Source organism: Oxyura jamaicensis, chromosome 1, assembly GCF_011077185.1.
Source record: "Oxyura jamaicensis isolate SHBP4307 breed ruddy duck chromosome 1, BPBGC_Ojam_1.0, whole genome shotgun sequence".
In the NCBI taxonomy this organism is placed as follows: Eukaryota; Metazoa; Chordata; class Aves; order Anseriformes; family Anatidae; genus Oxyura; species Oxyura jamaicensis.
Window position 1 is genome coordinate 200,514,659 of NC_048893.1, and position 26,692 is coordinate 200,541,350.

A 26,692-nucleotide genomic window follows, 5' to 3' on the forward strand; every position below is an offset into this window, starting at 1 on the left:
TATAAAGCCAATACACATATAAAACCCTGTACAATTTTCACTGAAGATTATGGAGTAGTAAGGAAGTTAAAAGACATGGAACTCCAGGCAAGAAGTTTATTATATTTGTCCAGATTTGTACATATCTTTGTATCTTTTCTGACATCTTTAAAATGAATAAGATCTTAGTTCAGAAAACTACAATTTATTTATTTGTTTGTTTGTTTGTTTGTTTCCAGTTGTAGAGAGCTGATGTTAAAAACCAAAACATTCAGAAACTTGGAACCTCAGTAGAATTATTCCACAGACTCTGTAGTCATTTCTGGGCTTGACATAATTATGGACTGGGAGCAGCATCCCAGCTTCAAGCAAAAGTAGCATACAAAGTTTCTACACCCAAAAAAAAAAAAAAAAAAAAAAAAAAAAAAAGGCTGGAGAACTGCCAGACATGTTAGTTGGAACCTGTTGAGATTCAGAAACTATAATGGCTATGAACACATCGTACTGAGAACCAAACACAGCAGTTTGGTCACCCTCCATCCTGGAGGTCTTCACCTGTAATTAACAGATCTTCCAAAGACAAAATTTTCACCCTTTCTTCACATTCTACACCCTGACATTTAAAACTGCAGAAGACATCTCAAATAACAGCCAACCATGTTATTTTAGCTAACTTAGAGGAATTCACAGAGGTTTCAAATATTCTGTGCCTCAGCAAGTGCACAGCCAAGCGACTTGTACCAACAAACTAGTAGTGACAGGAAAAAGTTTTCAGACTGTACCTGCAAAGAAGTTACTGTGAACAGCTTTTTGCATTCTCTTTGCGGTACTATACCACACTTGCTGAAACCAACAGCAAATAGGTGCATCTCATAAATAAAACAGAACAGTACATATAATCTTAATCTGAAGCCCACACTTGTATTTGAAAGTAGATATATAATTTAGAATTGCAGACTCTTTTAATCTGCACTAGAATTAACATAAAAAGCCATTTTCCTTTGTAGCTGCTTTTCTTTTTATAGATATAGGACCTGTCTGAAGCTCAGTGAGGACCTTTCCATTTCAGTGGTCTTTAGATTATATCTATAATACACAGAGGGAGCATATGCACTTTATAATAGGGGGATAAAAACTGTATCCACAGAGCTAAATGACAGGGTAATGCTGCTGCAATCTTTGTGCAAGTAAGAATGTGCATTAAGGTATTTTGTGCTAGTACTTTGTGTTTCTTATAATCAGAACCATCAATAATATAGAAAAGACAATGTTTTCACTGAAGACAAAACAATTCTAAACAAAATCAGAAGGTAGTAACTTAAAAAAAAAATATATATATATATATATATATACTACACCCAAGAGAAAAGATGGGTTTACAATTTTCTCTTTGTAGATATAAGTTTCTTTCTCTAGGTTTGAACACTAAATCAGAAGATTCACAAACCGAGGTTGCATCTGATTATTAACAATCAGAAGAACATGAAATAAGCTGGATTTCAGTATCAAAGCACTCAATTGTGTTTCTGTCTGAGCCATTAACCTGCTGAACATGATTGTATTATTAATACTAGATATTTCTTTTCAGGTTGCTTTCAGCCCTGAAACGTAAATTACACCATATAGGTAGCTAAGAACTTCAGTGCTTTGGAGGTGAAAATAATATTGAATGTCATAAATAAAAGAAAATAAAATAAAAAAATACACAGGAAGAAATTTAGAAGCAAATGCAAAAGATTAGTTACCAGGAAGAGGGAATTTGTCAGAAGCTATGTTATCATGAGACTGAAAAGCCCTGGCTACTGTAACACAGACTTAACCACAGTGAAAGATTTTTTTCACAACTTTTTAAAATATTCCTGAGGTTCATCAGGTGATTAGTTGCAGCAGAGTGCTAACATTTTCTGAAATGTTAAATTACATAATGTTTCTGGGTCTGCGTTGCTAACGATACTGGGTTGCTAGATTGTATGTTCAAAGCAGGACCCTGATCATCATATGTATAACCTCCAATTTGTTTAGGAGTTTATCCTCCTGTACGGACTTTTTCTTTTCATCTGTTTTTAATTTATACATACACACGTATGTATTTACTTTTAATATTATCTTTTTACATTTCCAAGGCATTCTGAGCACTGGCATGGGTTGCCCAGAGAGGCTGAGGATTCTCCTCCTTGGAGATCTCCAGCAGCCACCTGGATGAGGTTCCGGGCAGCCTGCTCTGGGTGTCTCTGCTGGAGCAGGGGTGAGACCAGAGGGACCCAGAGGTGCCTTCCAACCTCAACCATTCTTTTATTCTGTGATTCTGTCAATATAAAATTGCTGTTGTTGACTACATGTTTTTAGAGATGGATTATCTCACACTCATTGGGTTAATATCAGATCAGAATGAGGTTTGTGATGAGCTATTCTATTACCTTTGCAATACTTTTTTTTCACTGAGCTCTTCATAACCTTTCCCATTCTCATATTCACTTCTTCAGATTGGGCAAGTAACCCTTGCCAAGTGCTTTGACATATGCCCCTTGTCTCCACAGCAATTCCTTTGCACACAGCTTTCTCTAACCTGTATTTTTCAGGTAGTTAGGAACTTGCTCTGAGCTGGAAGCCTTGTAAACTTAGTACAGCACTGAGCCTGAAGCAAAAAAGCTTGCTCAAATAGAGTCTCTTAGTTTGATCTCTGCTGCCATAATATGCTTGCTTGCATTTGGGACAACCAGAGGAGAGACAAAAAAGAAAGTTTATGTTTGCTCTTCCTCACAGCAATTCATTTGTTTGTGTTCATTTAAAACAGCTTCTACACCTTGTCTTTGCTTAACTTTTATGACTTTCTTCTTTTCCCTTGACAATTCTTAACAACACCTTCTCAAATTTAGTGAACGCACTAACTGTTTCTAATAGAACCTTGAATCACGGAATCATAGAATGGTCTGGGTTGGAAGGGACCTTAAAGATAATCTAATTCCTATACCTCTGTCTTGGGCTGGGGCACCTCCCACTAAATCAGTTTGCTCAAAGCCCCATCCAACCTGGCCTTAAACACCTCCAGGGATGGGGCATCCACAGCCTCTCTAGGCAACCTGTTCCAGTGCCTCACCACTTTCTGAGTGAAGAATTTATTTCTTATATCTAATCTAAATCTCCCCTCTTTTAGTTTAAAGCCATTCCCCCTTGTCCTTTCAGTGCAATCCCTGAGAGAAACCCTCTCCAGCTTTTCTGTAGGCCTCCTTCAGGTACTGGAAAGCTGCTATGAGATCACCCTGGAGCCTCCTCTTCTCCAGGATGAATATCTCCAGCTCTCTCAGCCTGTCTTCACAAGAGAGGTGCTCCAGCCCCTTGATCATCTTTGTGGCCCTCCTCTGGACTTGTTGTAATACATCCATGCCCTTCTTTTGCTGATGGCCCCAGAGATGAATGCAGGGCTCTAGGTGGGGTCTCATGACAGCAGAGCAGAGGGGAAGAATTCCCTTCCTTGCCCTGCTGGAAATGCTGTTTTTGATGTAGCCCTGGGTATGCTTGGCTTTCTGGGCTGCAAGCACGCATTGCTGGCTTATGTTGAATTTCTTGTCAACTGTCACCCCCAGGTCCTTCTCCTCAGGGCTGCTCTCAATCCATTCCCCACCCAGCCTATATTTGGGCTTGGGACTACCCCAACAGAGTTGCAGGACCTTGAACTTGGCCTTGTTGAACCTCAGGAGGTTCTCACAGGTCTACCTCTCAATCCTGTCCAGGTCCCTCTGGATGGTATCCCTTCCCTCCAGAATGGTGACTGCACCGCTCAGCTTGGTGTCAACAGCAAACTTGCTGAGTGTGCACTAAGTTTCACTGTGTATGTCACCAACAAAGATGTTAAATAACGATGATCCCAGCACTGACCCCTGAGGAACGCCACTCATTACTGATCTCCGCTTGGACATTAAGCTGTTGGCGGCAACCCTTTGAGTGTGAGCGTCCAGCCAATTCCCTACCCACCAAGAGGTCCTTCTGTCAAATACATGTCTCTACAAATTTAAAGACAAGGATATCATGGGAGACAGCGTTGAATGTTTTTAACAATTCCAGGCAGATGATGTCTGTTACTCTTCCCTTAACCACCAATGCTGTAACCCTGTCATAGAAAGCCAGCAGATTTTTCAGGCAAATTTGTTTCTTTCTTTACATAAAAAGTTCCTGCACCACATGTCAGATCCTGCTTGTTATCTTCATTCATTCCTTATCCCCTCTTTCTTACTGTTTGCTTCCTAGTGCTGACCTCAAGCAGTCTAGTAGGATTTTTCTTTGAGCTCCAGGTGGCTTTCCCTTTGTAAAGTACATATTTTAACTGGTGCTTCTAGCTCTTCTCTACAAAACAGCTTGAATGCAAGAACCTCAGATTTTCCTTGACTTTTGTCTAATTTTTTCACCTTTAGTTCAAGTCTTTCACTGCAAAATAAGAGATTTATAAGTCCTGACATTGGCATAACAATGACTCTCCAACTTGCATCAATTGCTTTTCTGAATGCTCTCAGTTAGACATCAGCCTCACACTTGAAAGTACTTTTCAGTGACTGGCAGCAGCTAAAACCTGCCAAAAGCCAAACTGATTTGATAAAGTGAGAACTTCAGAGAGAAGTGACAGGGTCTGCGGTAGGAACTGGGACTAGTGTAAAACAGGGAGTCTGAACTATTTCAGGATCAGCACTGAACTGTGCAATTCATAGAAAATTGGCAAGAAATGAATCTAAAATTGAAAATAAATATATTAAAAACTAACATTAAGCCATATTCTAGAATGGTAAAAATAGAAATAGTTGCACACTTTCATATTTCCTCCTTGCTTACCAGAAAGCTGCCTGGAAGTTGCCTGTTAAAACTCCGTAAGGCAAATGTATTGGAAATGAGTGAATTAGAGTAAAGGAATATATATGTTCTTTGTCTGACTTTTAGTGTAATGTAGTTCATAATAATGAATTGTTTGAACTTTACATGAGAAGGAAAATATATATATATCCACAGGAGACGGACAAATAATCAAGGATTTAATATGTTCAGCCTGGGGAAAATGGGCAGCTGAGAAGAGCAGCAAGATGCGAATTTGTAGTCATTTACTTCATTATTATTATTATTATTATTTTTTTTTTTTGCACATCCCAACATTAGTGCAATGAGAGAGAAGTTGCAAAAGGAGATTGATGCTTAGCTTTTGTATTCTATCAAGCCAGTTCCCATATTTTTGAAAGCTGACCCATCAACATGTACTTATCTCAACCAAGTTATGCTGTTAACCATGCTGATGCTCAAGGTGCAATACAGGGGAGTGGAGATATTAAGGAATCGTGGGCTGGCAGAATGATAGAGAAGAGAGGTGCTGCAAAAACTGGGGATATAGAAGTCAGGATAGGAAATTCAAGTGACTCATGATATAATTCCACCTGAAATCATGTTTTATTAGTTCTGCTACTCAAGGATATATTCTGAACAAATTCTCACTAATGGCATGAGACTATCGTAACAGTTCTTACAAAAAGAATAGTGGGAAAAATATCTTGTAATTAAGATGAAATATGGGGAAATCAAAAGACCTGTATTATTATTCAGATTCTTTCTCTGGCTGCCTTGGGAAAATTACTTATTGTCTGTTGTAGACATTGAGCCACTTCAATGAGAAACAGCACCATACTAGTGTCCCACATCATTTTCCTCTGGAGTATTTAGGAATTGCCTGGGAATAGAGGGAAGTGTTGAAATGCAGCATTTTTACAATGCAAGTTGCATGTTACTGCAGTTACTGTGGGCTTTTTCAGAGCAAGGCTGCAAGTTATTCATCCATTGATGATTTTAAAGAAGTTTTGTATCACGGAGACAGCTCTGTGGGAAATATGATTTATCCTGCGGCTGTAAGAATTCTTCTCTGCTGGATGTGCTCTGGGGTGGGTGGGAACCTGCAGTGCTTGCTGCAGCACAGACTAATATATGCTTCACAAAGATGGTTCTGTGTTACAGATTTGTATAGAAAATCCAAGAAGTATATGAGAGAGATTTGTACCTAGCATAAAGAAAGGTACTAGCATAAAATGTTAATTCTGATAGACTTCTGAGGTTACCCTTAAAGGAATAGACTGTATATTCAGAAGACATATTATTTTTGGTGCTTAAGGCCACTAGCCTGAATACTGTCCAAATCAACTAATTGTCTAGGGCAGTGAGACAAATATACCATCACAGGCTAAAAGATAATAACTTGTTTACTAAGGTCTGGAAGTTTACATTGAATAAATTGCCAGATGAATAAGAAATAAATCAGGCAGGAAGAGCTTATTATGGCATGATGTAGGGCCTCCTGTAGGGCATAAGCACCATCACCTGGAAAAGTGCTGTCTTTAGACTTTATGAGAACTTGTGAAAAACCATCTATGGATGGGTTTTATGCCATAGTCAGCACTCCCAGCAGTCAGGCATATACAAAATTTTATAACTGGAAGACTTTTCAGTTTTTCTCCAGTTTCTGAAGTAGTAGCAAATACTTGGATAAATATATTTACCAGTGGCAAAAACGTTTTATTTGTTTTCATAACTCTTCCTTAGGTTCTAAGTTCTTGTAACTGTTGCAGATAACTTCTGGTCAGCTTTTCTGTCAACCTCTTCACTATCACTTAAATTTTATGCAATGAGTTGTGACTCTTCAGTTGCCATAAAGCTTGAGCTCTGATAACCAATCACAGTTACTAGTAAAATTAAATAAATCAATAAAAGAAGAAGAAGAAGAAAAAAAAAAAAAAAAAAAAAAAAAGACTTTTGTCAGATAAACCAATATCCATAACTTCTTTTATCTGGCCAAACCAGTAGGGGCTGCACTTGATTTTTTGTGGACATGTCATGGACGAGATCATAAAGGACTTCAAGGTGTAGTTTTAAACCAAACTAAATCAAAACAAAACAATAATGTAAAATAAAATTAAAATTAAATAAAAACAATCCTTCTATTCTAAGATCTGACTCAAGGGGAATTAGGCATGGGGAATATTGTTCCTCATAGATGATTTTCCTTATGTCACTCTGATTCCCAGCCCCATGGTTGTATGACGATGTAATAACTTTACTACATTTGTGGTAGGTTTCTGGTTCCTATTATGTAGGAATTTAATGGCAAGCAGTGCTGAATGATTACACGCAATGTACTTGATGATATGGGAAATATTAACAATGAAGTTTAAGCATATACTTTAGCTAGTTCATGTGCCTAATATTCTTACATTTTATAGTCAACAAGAGGATGCAAAGTTGAGAAGATTCAGCACAACATCCAAAATCTAGCTCAATGCACTCCCCTGTGGTAGGGCCTGTCTCTCTACCAGTAAGGAGCTCATGGAGATTAGCCAGCTGAATTACTTGGTTAAATTAGAGGCAGATAAATATGCCGTTAAGGACTTGATCTAAGGAACAGTGATAAAAGCCAAAACTAAAAGAGATAACAGGCATTGAAGTGGTAGATAAATGGGGCAGCTGGAGCATACCTAGTATAGCTTTCCAGTCAGAGGACTATCCCCAACACTAGAGCAGGCCAGAGTTGTTTTGACTAGCCAGGTCTTGAAAACCTCCAGTAATAATGATGCCACTTCAGAAACCCTGTACCCTGCTGAGAAGGTACACATACTTCATGTTCTTCCAAAAAAATAGTCATTGTTAATCTGAAACTATCATACTATATCCTACATACTGTCATACTACATCATACTATCATATCCTACAAAATACAGAAGCAAATCTAAGACCAAAGAAGCAAAAGCAGTGATACTAGTGTAAAAACAATTAAGGAGACTTTTGTGTGAAGGCTTGTAATGAAGATGAGACTTTTTTCAAGAAAGGAACAAGTGAGCATTTGAGGAACGTATTAATGAGGGAGAGAGAAATATCTGCATATTTCTTTTCAGACAGCCAACGTTTCAGAGTAACTAAACTTTTAAAGCCAGAATGCTCCAATTGCCATATGTATTGAGGTCAACATCATGGTCTGGCAGTGTCATGTAATCTTACAAGATTGCTTTAGTCTATGAGAAATTATTATCTCCAGACAGTGTATGTACTGGAAATGTCTTAGAAAAATATAAGAGCTGGAAATATATAATACAGGATTTGGGTGATATTACATTTCCATATACTTTAGTGAAAATCTGCTTTCTTCATCATTTTGATTATAAGGATCCCTAAGCATATGATGAATAACCCTAAGCAGAAACCTCATTATAAGAAACATATATGATTCACTATTGTACTTGAACAATTTATTTATTTTTTATTTTTTATTTTTTTTTAATTTGAGCTCAATGTAATAGCTGAGTACAGTTCTGTCCTCTCTTCTATTTCAAATGTCCTCATGTTTTCTTATAGCCTCATCTTATAGACAGTGAGAGATATTTGCTAATCTGCTTGTTCCAAAATACTTATGGACAGTCTGAAGGAGGTTTTCTATACAATCTCCCTGAAGTTTAACCACATTCCTTACAAAGTTAAAAACAGAGGTAAAAATATCTCTTGCTTTATATAATAACTTCACTTACTAGTTTGAATTTTCAGGAAATGATCTGGCTACTTCTAAAACTTTAGTAATGTTTAGAGTTACTGGCTGACAGGTAAAATGCATAACTAAAAAATAAATTCTATTCTGTAACAAATTAACAAAGAATATATATATATATGTATATATATATATATCCCAATTTAATTTGCCACTTATTTATTTATTTAGTGTAATTTGAGATCTTTGTATATTCCATACTTGGAGTCTTTTAGAAATGCATCTTAATTTCCTATTAACTCTTAAAAACTGTGGGTATTATATTTATATTTTGGATGGCTCAAATTCATGAGGTATCTTTGCACACTTCCCATCAATAAAAAGCTGGAAAGGAAATAAAGATGAGGGTGGAAACAAGTGGGGGAAAAAGAAATAACTGTTGCACAGAACCCTTGAGAGACCCTTGATTTTTACTATATAAGCTTGTTATGAAAACTTTTTCAAAGTGCAAAGATTCATACAGTCACTAACCATGCATTATCTAATGGTTTTCAAGCCCATCGGCTTAGATTATGACAATCAACAACATTCATTACAGTTCACAGAGGAGTTTCACACAGAGTCATTCAGACAGATTTATTCTGTACTCATTCAAACTTGAAGTAAACCATATCAAGCACACACAAAATAATATAGTAGCTCCTCATGGCTAAAGGTCACTGGTGCACCTCCACTAAGACATCTGAAGCAATCCTAACAAAGTTGTCATACTTTCAAGTCATATTTACCAGACCTAATCTTCTTTGAACCATGTCACTGCTGCTGGAATAAACAGGGACATGGTTGTCAAGGACTTTTAATTTTCAGTGACAGCTGTCAAAGGGTCTTTCTTAGACACCAATCATATTTTAGATAAGAAAATAAAGTTTCAGACTGCATGCTGGCCACCAAACATGAGCAGTTGTGATTGCATACAGTCACATTTCCTCCGTTTAATTTGAAATCACAAATGGTAAATTGGATTTTATGGTTCAAATAAGATAGAAACAGAGACCAATTATCTACAGTTTATGTATTACTTTTAACAGTTAGTGTTTAGTTCATAAATTAACTTACATGTCCTAGCTCAAAGCAGTAAGATAGGACATTTTTGTAACCAGAAATTTATATGCACTTTTAGAAAAGAGAAATGGACTACACAGAATCAAAGCCAAGACTGTGAGCTATCAGTTGGATTGGTAGGAGCTCTCCAAGGCTGTGCTTTATTGCACATGAAAATTAAGTGACAGATGACCATTGACCTCAAAAGAGTTTTTCCTTATGGTTCTAGAAATGTTTCCATGAACCACAGGGAAATCTTATGACACGGGATTTTGCTACAGGCTCACAGGCTGGTACATAAAACTAAGGATAGCATCATGTTTTCAATTACATTTCTCTTAGGCTCATTCAACTTCTACCTTTAGTAAAGTAAATATAATGAATGGACCTCTGTGAAAAAAAATAGAAATATGAAATTTTAAATAAGTTAAAACAACAAAACAACAACAGACTTCATATTTATGAAATTATTATGAAATTAATTTTTATATTATTTTTACTTATATTCTGCCAATTGCAATTCATTCTTTGTATTGTCCTTTGCAGCCTATTACATCATGCTCAGAAATGTTTCAGAGTTGCTAATTTTGAAAGGACACCAAAAATGTATTTGGTTAATGTGTGTATTGGGTTTACATAGCAAGGGTTTGGCAGCAGGAGGGCTACAGTGGTGGCATCAATGATCAGAGCCCAGCAGCTGCCCCTTGTCAGATCAGAGCCAGCTCCAGACAACTCCAAAAGGGACCCACCACTGGCTGGAGCCGAGCCATGAGTGACACTGATTGGGCCTCTGGGAGAGCAGAGTTAAGAAAGGGGGAAAAAGTCCTGCTGTGCAGCTGGGAGAGAGGGGTGAGAAGTGAGAGAGAAGGAGCCCTGCAGCCCCCAAGGTGAGTGCAGAAGGAGGGCAGGAGGTGCTCTGGGCACACAGGAGAAGTTCCCATGCAGCCCATGGAGAGGACTCTTGGTTCTATGCAGTGCTAGAACTGCAGCCCATGGAGACGACTCTGGTAGAGCAGAAGGTCTGGCAGGATCTGCAGCTCATGGTTAACCTGCAGTCCATTCCTGAGGGACTGTATTCCATGGGAAGAACCCATGCTGAATCATTTCATGAAGGACTACATACTGTCGGGGGGATACCATACCGAGCTGGGGAAGAGATCAAGGATAAAGCAATGTCATAAATGATGCATTATGGACTGACAACCACCACCTTTCCCTGTTCCCCTGTGCTGCTAGTTTCAGGAGGTAGAAGAGCTAGGACTGAATCTGGGAAGGAAGTGTAGCTGGGGTGAAGGTGTTTGTTTGTTTGTTTGTTTTCTTTGTTTGTCACCATCCTACTCTGTTATTAATTGGCGATTAATCAAAGTAATCTTTCTCAAGTCAAGTCTATTTTGTTCACAACAGTTATCGGTGAGTGACTTGCTTGTCCTTATCTAAATACACTACTTTTTGTTGTATTTTTTCTTCCCCAGGAGGAGGAGTGAAAAGTTTGGACACCAGGCAACCAGACAAGTTCAGCTCACCACAACTACTGAATCAAAGGTTCAAGAAATGTTGAAAGACACCAATAGCATGGGCCGAAAGGAAGGTTGGGCACAGTTTTTCAGGTAGAGTAGAAGGCAGCATTATCCACAGGTTCAGAACATTCTTCAAAGCATATCTTTGAAAAACAAACAAACAAACAAACAAAAACTCTGCAAAAGACCTGCTTGGGTACAGCTCCAGTACCCTTATATTGGAGCGGGCAAATATTCACATCTGCATTCATTCCACAGGTCAGAACTTCCCTTTACATTTTAATGAAAAAGTATCTCTGAGCCACAAAGGGAGCTGGGGAAATGCAGGTCTCAGATTTAAACCTCAGAAATTATAGTGCCCAGCCTGGAATAAAGAGACAGACAAACCTCCTGACAGACATGACTGACTATAATCTATAAATTGTACTACAGGCCAACCAAGACAAAAGGTGAAAATGTGTAGGTATGCAACTGAACAAACTCATACATTCAAAATTAAAGTTACAAACCAAGGGTTTGAAGGCATTACTTTTCTTTACATGTTGAGAGATAGATTAAAATAAAAGCTTTTAGGTGCATATATAGAGAATATATATTTTAATTGAGACATTGATTAAAAATTTGCTAAGAAAATCAAAGTTTAAGTTTGTCCTGTTCTCCCAGAAGCTCTGTTTACAAACATCAGAGGGAGACTTCAGTGCAGTCTAAGCACATATTGTTACATTTATTTTAAACAAGATTGAAAAAGTCAATACTAAAGAAAATATATGTTTCATCAGGTATGTAGTTTTATGTTTCAGATCTTAAACTTCTTTCTCAGTGCTACCAGGAGCCTTCCCTGGATCAGATAACACATGTAAACCTGTCTTAGGACTCTTGCTCCCTCCTTTGAACCCTTAACTGTTAGGCAGTCTGAGAAAAAATGTAGGACCAGAAGAAGAGTAAAAAATGATGCTTGACCATTTGACCACTCGTTAGGAAGAACATTGAGAATTATTCAACTTATCCTATTAAATTATTAAAAACAACTCAAGAGAGTTATTCATTTCATTCAGAGATCAGTATTTGAGAAGAATTGGATGAATTGATCTCTGGATACGGCAGTTTCTTTTCCTGATATATATAAAGTTCAATGACCAGGCTAAACCAGATTCCAATTTTTTATTTTCAAGGTGAGACAAATCCTGCTAAACAGCATGGAGAGATGTCCAGTACTGAGTAGCTGAAGGATTAAATCTATTGTCTCTGTTTTTTTTTTTTTTGTCCCTGTCTCACTATATAGCTACTGATTGCAACCATTCCCAGACTACTTATAAGCTATATAAGACTTAAAAGTTCACATGTCTTTATGTGAGTCTTAACTATTTATCACTGCAAAGACATCACCTCAGTGTTGTGGTAATATGCTTAGATGCTTTATCTATGAAGATTCGTGTTCATTGTGTATTGTGTATGAATTCTGTGGAAATTACCCATCACTGGGAGTTCTTAGGCCAGATTCACAAAGACAGTAAGGTTAACACCTTGATTCCCATTGCATTAATTCCAAAAAGAATTAGTTTTATATCACGTGTGTATGTATTTTGTTTGTTTGTTTGTTTGTTTTTGTCTGTGTATATATATGTGTATATATATAGATAAGTTATGTGTTGTTCTGGTTTTTTTTGTTTGTTTGTTTGTTTTGTTTTGTTTTGTTTGTTTTTTCTGTATTGGATTTTTTTTTTTTTTTTTTTTTAAGTATGTGAATGTAGTATGTAAACCTGTAGCTACTACACACATAAATTTTTTGGCAAATCTTTCTTCTCAGACTTTTGTTACTTTATTTCTTTGATTTTGTCCAAACCCAGTTTCATCAGCCAATTTTTTTAATAACGAGCAAAACAGCTGCTGATACTATGATAGCAGAAGGCATGCTATCACAAGTCATTTCGGTAAACTTCACCAATTTTTCACATTCTGCAGAAGGCTTATTTTGCTATTCATTACATACCAGGGAGGAACACATTTGATTTTATGCAACTGATCTGCTCCCTTAAGACAAAACTGAACTTCTGCTCCCATTTAATTTCACATAGTTGATTCTGATGCAATCTCATTCTGTGGATTTCAATGAAATTTAGCTAAGTCGTACATATGTATTCAGAGATCCGAATCCCACAGTATATTTAGTGTTGTTAAACCTATTAACAATGGAATCCAGAATCTCTTTGCAACCTAGATTAGCTCTTGCCCAGGGGAAGATGTTAATAACTCAAAGCTCTCATTTGCTTATCTTTTCATGGCTCCGTGTTTTGTTTTGTGTATTCTGTTTTGTTTTGTTTGCATGCTTTACTAACATAACCTGCTCTCTCATTAGACTTTGATCTCTTCCCATTCATATACAGCCACAAGAAACAGCTGGAAGAAAGAAAGATGACATTTGTCTCCTGAATTGTTCTGATATTTTTAAGAGCTTTATTAGATGGTAAGTCTAGTGTTCGATATGTGACTCACTTCATATTTTCTGTTCTTTCTGAAATTTTACTGGAAAAATTTGAAGCAGATTTTCTCAAGAGGAAAAATGAGGACTCTTAAAGAATAGTCTTTTAAGAATGGTCCTAATAAATATAACATGGAATTCTTAATGAGATTGAAAGTTATATTCAGTAACTGATTGACCGGCTATGTCCATATTTACATATGACAAAATAAGGATCCTGTATTCCAAAACATTAGGCTATTTTGAAGATTAAGGAAGTCAAAGATAAATTTTGCATACAACTCACTTCTTTTGACATTGTTTAGAGAATTTTTCAGATATTTTGGATGTAAATAACATATTAAGCCTCTTATTTTCATTTACCTTTGCACATTTTCTTATTTTCATTTACCTGTGCACAACTGGCAAGAAGGAACATATTTATTCTTCTGGGAAAGTAACGTTAAATTACTGTCAGGTTGTCCAGCGCCCCAATATAATACTCCAGGGTATTAAAAGGTAAAAAGTGTTCTTTAGCTATTCACACAAATTAAGGAGCTGGCAATGAATAGTTCAGCATACAAAAATTATATTCCTATCAACAACTATTGCCAGAAACTGTTTAGTATGAAAAGCTATAAAGGTGTCTGAAACTCATAGATTCCCAGCAGATCTACACTTTATAATGCAGGCAACCACTGTAATTACGTTACTGAAAACTGTAAGAGATATACTACCATACCTTTTTGATAATGACCCTATGGAGTTAGCTCTAGAAGAGAGAAAGAAAAAATCTAAGAAAGCACAGTGTAAATTAAAGGATATAAATTCAGTCATCCTTGTTATACGAATTACTGCTAATCACTTCTCACAAAGAATCATTGTACTGTTATAGTACTTTTATGGCAACACATCTTCAAAACAATCATAATTATGCTAAAAGTATGTTAAAAGATTATTATTAAATCCACGACATCAAAATGTCAGAAACCCTCATTTCCTGTACTACATTAAACTTTTCCTCTTTATACAAAACAGTTGTCGTTTATGTGATCTTAACTACTTTTACCAAGAAGTCCAGCCTTATCCATATACAGATTAGACAGTTCTCAGTTAACATAAGTAACCTAAATAACTTTGAATATGTCCTTCTTTAAACAGAGAATTACATCAAATGACCCTCCATAAATTCCTCTCCAAATTAAATTATTCTATTATTCTACACAATACCTTTTCTCTGTTCTCATTGTTGGTTATACAGCTCTAAATTTTATTATAAAGTAGTAGAAACTCATTGAGAGCAACCAAATTTCTTATGATGACACCACCACTATTACATTTTTATAAACAGGAGATCATAAATGGAAAGACATCCAAGACCAAACAGAAAATGTGCAGGAGAATGAAAAGAATGAATTCAAGAATCAAGGTAAACATCATTAGTACTGTTTCAAACACATCCAGTTCTAGTATGCTTTTAAAAATAGTTTTAAAATCAGCTCAAACATTAGAAGCTACTAAATTGTCTTAGCCTCTTACTTTGGGAAATTATATCATGCCTTTAGAGATCTGTTAAGCATCCAAAAGTAATCTTCCATAGTTATGCAGTGGTCAAAGTTTACAGTTCCCTATGTCAAGAATTTCCTTTTTTATCTTGTCATTTATTTTTTTTTATTTTTTCCCCCAGTATTGGCTCTTATGGAGAGTACATGACAGCTGCATCCCAAAAGTCTCCTCTTCTCTGGGCTGAACAATCCAAGTGACTTCAGCTGCTCTTCATACATCTTTCCATCTAGACCCTTCACTGTCTTTGTTGCCATCCTTTTGGCACTCTAACAGCTTTATGTCTTTCATATACTGTGGCACCCAAAACAGCACATAGTACTCAAGGTGAGGTCACACCAGTGCAAAGCAGAGCAGAGCATAACAATCACTTCCTTTGATTGGCTATCAATATCTTGATGCACCTCAGGGAACAGTTGGCCTTCCTGGCTGCCAAGGCACACTGCTGGCTCATGTTCAGCTTGCTGTTAATCAAAATCCCCAAGTCACTTTCTGAGGGGCTGCTCTTCGGCATCTTATCCTCCAATCTGTACATATAACCCCTTCCCAGGTGCCCCTTCCCAGGTGCAGAATTCAACACTTGCTCTTGGTAAACTTCGTATTAGTGGTGATTGCCCGTCTTTCCAATATGTTCAGATCTCTCTGCAAGGCCTCACTACCCTCAATGGAGACAACAGCTCCACCCAATTTATTATTATCTGTGAGCTGGTTCAAAAAAAACTCCAAGTCCTTCATCCAAATCATTTATGAAAACATTGAAAAGGACTGGTCCTAAAATGGAGCCCTGGGGAACCCCACTAGTGACAGGTCACCAGCTTGATGTAACATAATTTACAGGAACCATTTGGGTGCAATCCATCAGTCAATTGTTCACACATTATTAACAAACCTTGAACTCATATTTAAGAAGCATTTCAGCAAGATAAAAGAACTGTTAAGTAAGGTATAAGAACCATATCAATAGAAGTCAAATAACAAATACCAGAAAGCTTTGAGAGAACTTGACAAGAAAGTCAGTTTCCAAGTCTGTTCAAAATGTGCTTGAAATAATGTTTTGTTTCTTTTGTTATTAATTCCTTATAAAACTTGAAAAATCAGTTCAGCATGAACATGTTCATGTACTTGTATGCATGCATATCTAAATTTATATATATATAATACAAGTGTCTTTGCAGAAAAATCTTATTTTTTATCATTAATAAAAGAACCACATTGATAAAAGCCAAGTAAGACTCAAATTTCATTTTTAAAGTCCCTGAAAAGATGTGTAATGAAGCCAGTTTATGCTTTTATTGTTTTGTAGCCCACACCAGTGAAAGAACACTGGCCCACTGACATGGCCTATCTGGCATCAATACCACTCTAGATCAGGTGTCTGCAGAGCAAAGTTGCCCAACATACTTTAGCAGCTGGGTCTCATTTCCTTTTAACTTCATATTAAAGGTGTTTATCATGACATAAAATAAATTATTTTCTGTATTCCGTTCAAAAATTCTTCAAAACAATGAGATAGTCCTCTTACATTTGTTTTATTGATGCTTAGTAACAAAATGCTGAATGTGTGGTTCATTACCTTTGCAAGCATGTTGAATATTTAAGTGTCTATGACATTTTGGGATAGAGTTGGAGGACTTCTGGGTGAAGAGAGACAGATACAGTGCATTCCTCATCTAGAGTGTTTAGCTAGAGAACATCTGTGAACACATATCTAAGTCTAAATGTCTTTACGAAATGAAAAGGTTGGGTTACTCCAGAAGTGACCATGGCAGCCAACTAAAGGTACGCTTGCTATGTAGATATTGTGAAGACAAGGGATCTAGAATAAAGCAGGGGAAAAGGCAAAGCATCTGTGTACATCATCTACTTAGATCTTGCAGTTGAATAAATGTATTCTGGAAATGAAAATAACAGTGATTAAGAGATCACTTATGAACTACTATCTCTATTAGTTTAAGAATAGGGGCTTAATCCTAATTCCCTTAAAGCACTAGAGATGTTTCAAATGACTTAGCAAGGTCTGACTGTAGACCAAAAGCAAAATTTGACAGAATTTACTTAATAAAATATATATATATATAATTTGGTTATATTCTGTGAATATTGTATATATATATATATATATCAAAAGATTCACCAGGACATACAACTATATTCAGAATAGTATGCTCTACAAACAAGTGAATCTCAAGGAAAATAATAATAATAATAATAATAATAATAATATAATTTGATAATTTAGTGAGCAGATGAAATCTGTGTTTTAGCCAGCCCATATCCATTTAATGACATTGTTTTTAAGAACTTATTTATATAGTTGTCCATCCTTCAGAAGAAAACTAAATCCTTTACAGTTGGGAGTGTTTGTTCTGGTTTGTGCACTGTGCCTGGCTATATAGGGTCCTCCATCAATGCACTTGTTCCTTCTAGTTAAATCTTTCTTATTCCCTGAAAATGTGCCTGATGTTGTCTCTCCATCATTAACGCAAGGAATCCACAGCTCCTAATTCAGCAACTTGTACTAAAAACATTAATTATATATCTGTATCCAAGACACTTCTGTATGCAATTAATAATTCAGTATAAGTACAAGCTTGGCAGCTTGAAAATGAGCAAGGAGGTCAGTGTTCAAAAGTCTAGGTGACACTAGAACAGGTCATATATAAAAGCCATATTCAGGTAGAGATTGTGGAACTTTCATTTGCTTCACTGAGCTCTATCCGTTGCAAGCTATTGATTTACATTGTGAGAATGCCATGTCAAAAACAGTTTAAAACAATTAAAATATAGAAACAAAAGATGTAATGCAGTCTGAATATGTCACCATATCATTTTTAATATAATTTTATTGTATTTTATTTTATTTTGTTTATATATATGTATTTTTATTTTTGAGCTTTCAGAACAGTGATACAAGGAGTTCCTGGCCAAACGTAGAAAAAGAGAGGGATGGTTCTTGGAAGTAGGGTGAGGAAGGGGGGAGGGAAATCAGGAGTATATATTCTCTCTATAAAAATCCCTCTAATATTTGTCTTTAGAAATAAGGTTTAACTTTAAATTGAGATTCACTTGTTCACATTTGAAAGAAATCTGAGATAAAGAGAACAGACAGTACACCCTCAAAATACTTGTTACAGAGTATTTAAGGTCAGAAGGGTTTTTAACATTTTCAAACCCCAGCATAGGACATTGTATCCAGTCACCTCTGCATTGAACCAATCTTGACTCAGTAGATTTGCGGGCAGAAAACATGGGTTTAACGACAAATGGGGGATGCAGATTGGCAAAGGAATACAGTTGCATCACCCTACTCTCCGCTGTTAATTACTAACTGAATGCAACAACAACAACGAAATCTAAAACAAATTTGATCAACAGTATGAACAGTATGTTTATTTTATTTTATTTTTTTTTTTTATTTTTTTTTTCCAGCTTCATGCATGTCCAGCTTTTTCACTCTTGTGGCTTTTATGCCAGGTTTAATCTGCTGATGCAACAGTTTCTCTTGACCAACACTAGTAATGAGTGTGACAGAACTTAGTCCTTCCACCATAGTTAGTAAAATAAATAAATAAATAAATAAATAAATAAATAAATAAATAAATAAATAAAGAACAGGTACTGTCACAACTATCTATTGTTCATTCATTTTCAAAGAAAAACAAAACAGAAGAAAACAAAACAGAAAATGATCAAAAAACTACTTTTTTTCTGCTTAAGTTTTGGCTGAGTCTCTCCTCAGATCTTTTCCCATTTCCAAGCAATTTCCAGGGCATTTTAATGCTGAAGTATTCAATTCTTTTCATTACCCCCAAGCTATTTCTAAGAACCCCCCCTAAGGGATTGTTATACTTTTATTTATTTAAATTATTGCATTAATAAAAAGAAAACACAAAATACCCAAATGTTGACTGCTAGTGTGTAAAAGAAATTTACCATGGGTTTCATGTCCCTAGGAAGGTATTTTGTAGAGCAGCACACCAACTATAAAAGACTAAGCTGAAGGGCTTAATTATTCAACCTTCTTCCAAAAAGGGAAAAGCAGAATGAGCTAAGAGGGAAATGAATAGGAAAAAAATAAATAGCACTGGAAATATATATATATATATATATAACAGTGTCTGTATTGCTGACAGTCTTAAACTAACAAAGACTGTCCTTAGACCTGCTGGCCTCATAACAAAACTTATTTGCTGTCATTTCAGAAATTCACTTTGTTACAAAATGCACCAAGCCTTCCTGCCTCCTCTTCTTCTGCTCACCAAAGGGAGCTTGTAACTGTAGCTCTTTGTGTCATGTTTCAGTGATTCACACAGTATTTTAATTCCTTCTTTAGTCTTGCAAAGGATATCCTTATATGTTATATTTTATTGAAGGTTGGGAGGACAAAATAAATAAAGAATGGTTGAAGAAAAAAGGGAACAAAAAATAATACAGTCTTTGTATATTTAATTGTATCCTGGGCTGCATCAAAATAAGTGCAACGAGCAGGTCAGATGAGGGCATTCTCCCCCCCTTCTCAGCTCTGATGAGACCCCCCTTGCTGCATTCAGCTCTGGGGCCCCCGGCACAAGAAAGACATGGCCCTATTACAACGCGTCTGGAAGAGGGCCACAAAGATGATCAAGGGGCTGGGGCACCTCTATTATGAAGAAAGGCTAAGAGTGCTGGGCCTGGAGAAGAGAAGAGTCCAGGGAGACCTTACAGCAGCCTTCCAGTACCTAACGGGGGCCTACAGGAAAGCAGCAGAGGGACTGTTTTTCAGGGAGTATAGTGATAGGACAAGGAGTATTGGCTTTAAATTTAAAAGTGTAAGTTTAGATTAGATATAAGGAATAAATTCTTTATTCAGAGGGTGGTGAGGTACTGGAAAAGGTTGCTCAGAGAATCTGTGGATGCCTCATCCTGAAGGTATTCAAGGCCAGCCTGGATGGGGTTTAGAGTAGTCTGGTCTGGTGGGAGGTGTCCTTGCCCATGGCAGTGGAGTTGGAACTGTATGGTTTTTAAGGTCCCTTCCAACCCAAACCATTCTATGATTCTGGAGAAATCAAATATTCAAAAAAGTTCCTGGATCTTTAGCATAGGGAGAGGAACAGTTTAATATTAACATATATATTTAAACATATTTTGATAAAAAATATCAATAACTGAAGATTTCTAGGACCCTGGAAGAAAGTTCAACTAAGCCTTCTGGTATTTGTGCACATAAACAACTGCTGTTTTTTCTTCCCAGTAGGCAAAACAGATACCACACCTGGAGGAGAGAACATACATTACCACATCCATTTGCTTTTGGCAGTGTTCAAATAGTCTAAGCCCCATTCTTAGGACTTCTCTTGATAGATAATGGCGAATACTGACATTTGATAACAAACTCCACCTTATACAGACAAACACTAGACATGCACAAATGTCATAGTTCAACTCAAAAAAGCCTACAGCCTAAACACAAGAAACATAACTGAAGAAAGACTAACGTTGCAAACATAAGATTGGAAAACCAGGCAATTTTGTGTTAGGACTATCTCAATAAACAGAGATCATTACAATGAAAAAATTTGCAGGATATATAAGAAATGATTCAGAGGAAATATTCTAAGAGTAATAAATATATATATATATATTGTCTGGTTTTTTATCATGTATCTACTATGGGGGAATAAACACCTTGTTTTGGCATTTGGAGAAAACAATGAAATGTTTAATTTGGTTTCGTATCTCTGTTAATGAAATAGTGCAAGGATATGGAATACAGAGATCTGGGAAGGTCAGTTTTTATACAATAGAATAACACTTACTAGGCATGAAAATGACCTTTATAATCTACTGTGCCAGATCTAGTTATTAAGTTTCCAAGTCAATATGTGTTAAAAAAAAAAAAAAAAAAAAAAAAAAAAAAGATTCATAAAGAGGAGTCTTTGTGTGTGTATGCTCTAAGATCTCAGAGGTTAATTGAAAGTGTAAGAAATTAAAACTAAGTCTCTATTTTTTATGAGAATGTGTTATTTGCGTTATTGTTTTTCACAGGGAATATTTAGCAATGAATCTCAAAGTAGCTTGTTTAAAGACCACATCTGTGAATAACAGAACTATAAGTGCCAACAAGAATCTTGGGGAAATAGGACAGCTTACAACTTGGGTAGAGCCAGAACTGATGTAGTCAAAAATGCAGAGTAGGTATGAATTTATAGGAAAGGTAAAGGCTGCTAAGAGAAATGCTTTCTGATATCAGAGTTGTCCCTTACAATTTATTAAAGAAGGTTACTTAATCTCTTAATCTTTCTAATCTCTTAATCTTTCTTACTAATCTTTCTAGTCTCTAATACCTAACTGAAATAATGTATCTTAGTAAACAAAAAGAGATGTAACTTTTGAAAGAGAAAATACATCCAAAGAAAAACTGGAAAGATAGCCAAATCCTCTGTTTATTAATACTAATGGCCTGCAGCCATACTATCTTTTGTTATGATTTTAGAGTCTCATAGGACAAGCAAGGTCAGACTTGGTCAATACTCAAATAGGACACCTACAAAGTAAATCCAGATGATGTTAGTCATAGTGTTGCCAATTCAGTAGCAAGAACTCTTCTTCTGTCACTTCTGTCATTTAATCACTGCCCCAGGCATGGTCATAGGGGTCTTTCTACTCCTGGATGTACTGCCTTCTGAATAGTTGTAAAATTACAGCCCTGACCACTTCAAGTCATTAAGAAAGTCATGCCTCTTCATCCAGAGTAGAAGCATTAACCTCACTAGCCTCTCCAGACTTCAACCAGATCGTGATTTTTGGCAGCCTGAAGTATTTTAGGCTGTTCTGATTAAGTACCCTTTTACATCTTTCATAAAGCAGAGCTTTATTGTTACTTTGTTCTTTTACATGAATGCACACAGACTTTGTAATGAGCGTACTTCGGGCATTGCCTGGATAAAGATTCTTTGTAAGTAAAACCCAACATATTTTCATCAGGGACTGAAAAATATCTCAAAGGGTATTTTTCTAGGTTTACTACACTTTTCATAGAATAATTTTATCTGTTTATTTTTACTCTGTTAATGGAAAATTGAAATGACTAATATAGCAGTCTGTTAGCATATTTTCTGACTTTTTTTTTTTTTTTAATATTTTTCTATGACATTTCCTACATTTAAACTCCTTCTTCTTTCCTAATACGACGGAAGATTTTTTTTTTATTTTTTTTTTTTTTGGTCTTCAAAAATCACTTCCTTTCCAAGAATCACCAATAACAATATTTTGACTAACTCTATCTATGTCTTATATTTGTTTTGCCCTTATTAAACTGGTTCCCAAAAACCTCAGAATGGCTTTATCCCATTTCCTTTCAGTAAGGTTCCCAAACGCTAGACAGCCTGAATTCAGCTTGTCTATTACAATGCCTGATTTAGGCACCAGAGCTGCTAGGATTTCTAAGCTCAAACTAGTAATGAGCAATTTGTACAGCTCCAGAAACAGGCAAAGTGGCCTGGTCGAAGTTCAGGGGTCATGTTCAGTTACAGAAATATGATGTAAATGTCAGGAAAAATATTTATGCAGAACCCATCATTAGAAGAATCCTAGACGAATCCTAGAAGAATCAATGTATTATGACTTTCCATTACAGAGCTTATATTTCTTCTGAATTGAACTTAACATCACTGGATTGCACACTGTGACTCTATGTGGCTTCTTCACAGCTTCTGGCTTAATACTGACTATAGGCAATTATGATGAGGGAACTGTGCTTCCTGGCTATTGTTCACAGAGAAAGTCCTTTCTTTACAATTCTCTTTTATTATATGAAGGTCCTTTCTATAAATAATCACCATTCCCCCACTGCAGCTGTTTTTTTTTTTTTTTTTTTTTTTTTTTTTTTTTTTTTACACAGAATACTAATTTTCCAATCATGTTTTCTTGATTGTTTGCTTGCTTGCCTGAAAGATCTTTAGCAAAACCACATCTTTCTTGTAGAATGTACACAAAACTAGCCCCAGTAATCTAACTGAAAATACCTTGAGGTGTCCATTCTTTGTTTGTGCAGTTAATTTTTCATGTATATGTTCAGGGTTTTGCATTTCTTTTTATTAAATCACAGCCCAATTTTTATTTTTAATAGGCATTAACATGCCAATGTCTCCCGAACTCAGTCCTTTCCTCCAATTGGTTGAGAATTGTCCATTCTCATTTGGTGTGATCTTCATTTTTTATATGCATCAGTATATCATCCATCTTTACTACTGAATCCAGGTTTGGGCCCCCCAACACAGGAAAGATGTGGACATGTTAGAATGAGTCCAGAGGAGGACCACAATGATGATCAGAGGGCTGGAGCATCTCTCCTGTGAAAAAAAGGCAGAGAGAGCTGGGGATATTCATTCTGGAGAAGAAGTTTCAGGGACGCTACACTGTGTCTTTTTAAAACTTGAAGTGGTCTTATAAAAAAGATGGAGAAGGATTTTTTACTCACATAGATAATGATACGACAAGGGGAAATGGTCTTAAACTAAAAGAGGATTATTATAAGTATATTTTTCTAAGATGTTTTGCATTCACATTAAAGTGTTTTGTTTGTTTATTTTCCTACTACTTCATGGAAACTTCATTTGAAACAGTGTTAAATGACTCATTGTAATCAAGAGATACATCATTGACTATATTTACTTTATGTAGAAGACCTGCTGCCCTTCCATATAAAGGAATCAGTGTTTTCTCTTAACAAATCCATACTGGCTGTCATCCCCTTGTTTCTTTATACAGTGGTGTCTTTTGTTTTAGTTTTTCCCCTAGGTTTTCTCCCTCCATATAGTTTATTTTGTTACGTCTCAGTCATTTTCCAGGAATCAATGGACCAGCTGTGAACTCTCAGCTCGAGCATGGTTCCTTCTTGTTGAAGTTAACAGAACTGAAACTGGTCCATAAGTGCTTTTCTAAGTAGGAATGAACAACAATAACAGGGCAAGTATCTGTACCAAGTACTTAGAGGGAAATGTCAATGTTTTTTTTTTATTTATTTATTTATTTATTTATTTCTCATGGGATTCCCTGCCTGGTGTCTAATACAAAACCATGTCATGTATTTGCCAGCAGCTAGAAAAAGCCTGTCTTTATTGACCAGTTTTTCAGCATTGCTGGGATAGAAAATAACAAGAAATGGAAGTTATTGTCATTCTGTGATTTGCAGTCCACCAAAATATTTCATAAATCAAGAAAATATATCTTGGAATCACAAAGGCTATGTCTGTACTATAGAAGTCTGTCTTAGGCTATGTCTGTACTATAGAAGTCTGTCTTCAAAAGCATTGACTTGGAGATGTATTTAGGGCCATCATGCTTCACCAGGAACACTCAGGAACAATATCATCCTTGGATATATAAAAAGTAGCAGAATATCACCCTTTTGGTAGTTGGTAACCTAGTTGTAATTTCCTGTCTGAATTTATCCATAGCCAGGGATTGTGCTAGTAGATTTTTCAGCTTTGCTGACAATACATAAGACATTTGTATGAAAAAATAAATGTTTCTTTGTTGTTGTTGTTGTTTTGGGTTTTTAGTTTAGTTTAGCTTTGTTTTTATTCTCTTTTTCCAAATTAAATAAATTGAAACTTGAAGTATTACGCCATGCAAAGCAGTGATGATAAATAAACACTAGAAAGATTTATTGGAAAAAAACTGCAGATGCCCACTACATAGTTTTCTTCCACATGAAATTATAGTATCTGCCTTAAAACTACATATTAATCTGGTGTCTATGTGCATGAGAAAAAGGAAGGCTGAACAGATGTTTATGATGATCTCTTTGATTAAGGAATTTTATAATCTACCAATTTTCCTATTATTCTCTGCTTCTTAAGATTTTCTGGGAAAAGAGTCATCTGCACTGCCTTCATCACACTAGTAAGACTTGAAGATCTACACCATTTTCTCCTCAGAGGCTTCCAACCAGGGTTAGGATGTTTATTTGTTCCTCTCTCTCATTATGCAAATTTATAACATAAATATTTGGAAGCTGATCCCTCTACCAGCCTCAAAAATTCTTGAGTTAGCAGCAGGACACCAAGAAGTAAAGGCATCTTATTTTGTGGCACTGGAAATAATAGTAATAATAATAATAATAATATATATAAAAAAGAGGTATTTGGCTACTGTTTTATCTGTCTTATCCAAGCTTAGATACTAGATCCATAAAATGTCTGTTGATTTCAGACATATTTCCTGGCAAAAAGGAGAAGAAGGTTGTTTTCCTTTGCAACTCATAGAAGATATAAAAGAATCATAGAATCATAGAATCAAGCTTGGAAAAGCCCTTCAGGATCCTCTGGTCCAACCACCCCTCTGCCACCAATGTCACCCACTAAACCATATCCCTAAGCACCACGCCCAACCTTTCCTTAAACACCCCCAGGGACAGTGATGCCACTACTTTCCTGGGCAACACATTCTAATACCTGTCTACTCTTTCTGAGAAGAAATGTCTCCTAATTTCTAATCTAAACCCCCCCTGCTGCAACTTGAAGCCATTCTCTCTAGTCCTATCAGAAGTTACCTGTGAGAAGAGGCTGACCCCCAGAACCCCACAACTTCCTTTCAGGTAGTTGCAGAGAGCAGTAATCAGCTGTTATGAGCAGACCATGTCTGATGCATCATCATCTATTCAAATAATTGTCAGATATTCTATTATCTAAGGCCCATTGAATCCTGTCTGCAATACGATCTTTGTTTTGGCTCTAAGGACTCAAATGATTAAATCTAACTGAAATTTCTTGCTTGTTGTATCATATTTTGATGAAATTGACAAAGTATAAAACATATGGGAAGGAAGTCTTCTACAATTAACCAAACAAAAATGATATGAATTTTGTTCTGAATATTCTTAACCCGTTACCTTAATTAGAAACCTACATTTTAGTGCTGAAAGTTGTCTGAGATAAATCTCACTCAAGATATTTACCTTCATTGAGACGAATCTTCAGATATGTGTTATTCTGACATAGCATTAGTGAACTTAACTTCCTTTATTCAAAAACATTTGAGAATCTCCAGGCTAAACAGACCCAGGTCTCTCAGCCTTTCTCCATAGGGAAGATGCTCCAGGTCTTGTACCATTTTTGTGGTCCTCCGCTGCACTCTTTCCAGGAGGTCCCTGTCTTTTTTGTACCGGGGAGTCCAGAATTGGACACAGTACTCCAGGTGAGGCCTGACCAGGGCAGAGTAGAGGGGGAGGATCACCTCCCTTGACCTGCTGGCCACGCTCCTTTTAATGCATGCCAGGATCCCATTAGCCCTCTTGGCCACCAGGGCACATTGCTGGCTCATGGTCAACCTGTCATCCACCAGGACCCCCAAGGTCCTTCTCCTCAGAGTTCCTCTCCAGCAGGTCATTCCCCAGCCTGTACTGATACTTCTGGTTGTTCCTTCCCAGGTGCAGGACTCTACACTTGCTCTTATTAAACCGCATCTGGTTTCTTGCTGCCCATCTCTCCAGCCAGTCCAGGTCTCGCTGAATGGCAGCACAGCCTTCTGGCTTGTCAGTCACTCCTCCCAGCTTTGTGTCGTCAGCGTACTTGCTGAGGACAGACACTATTCCCTCAT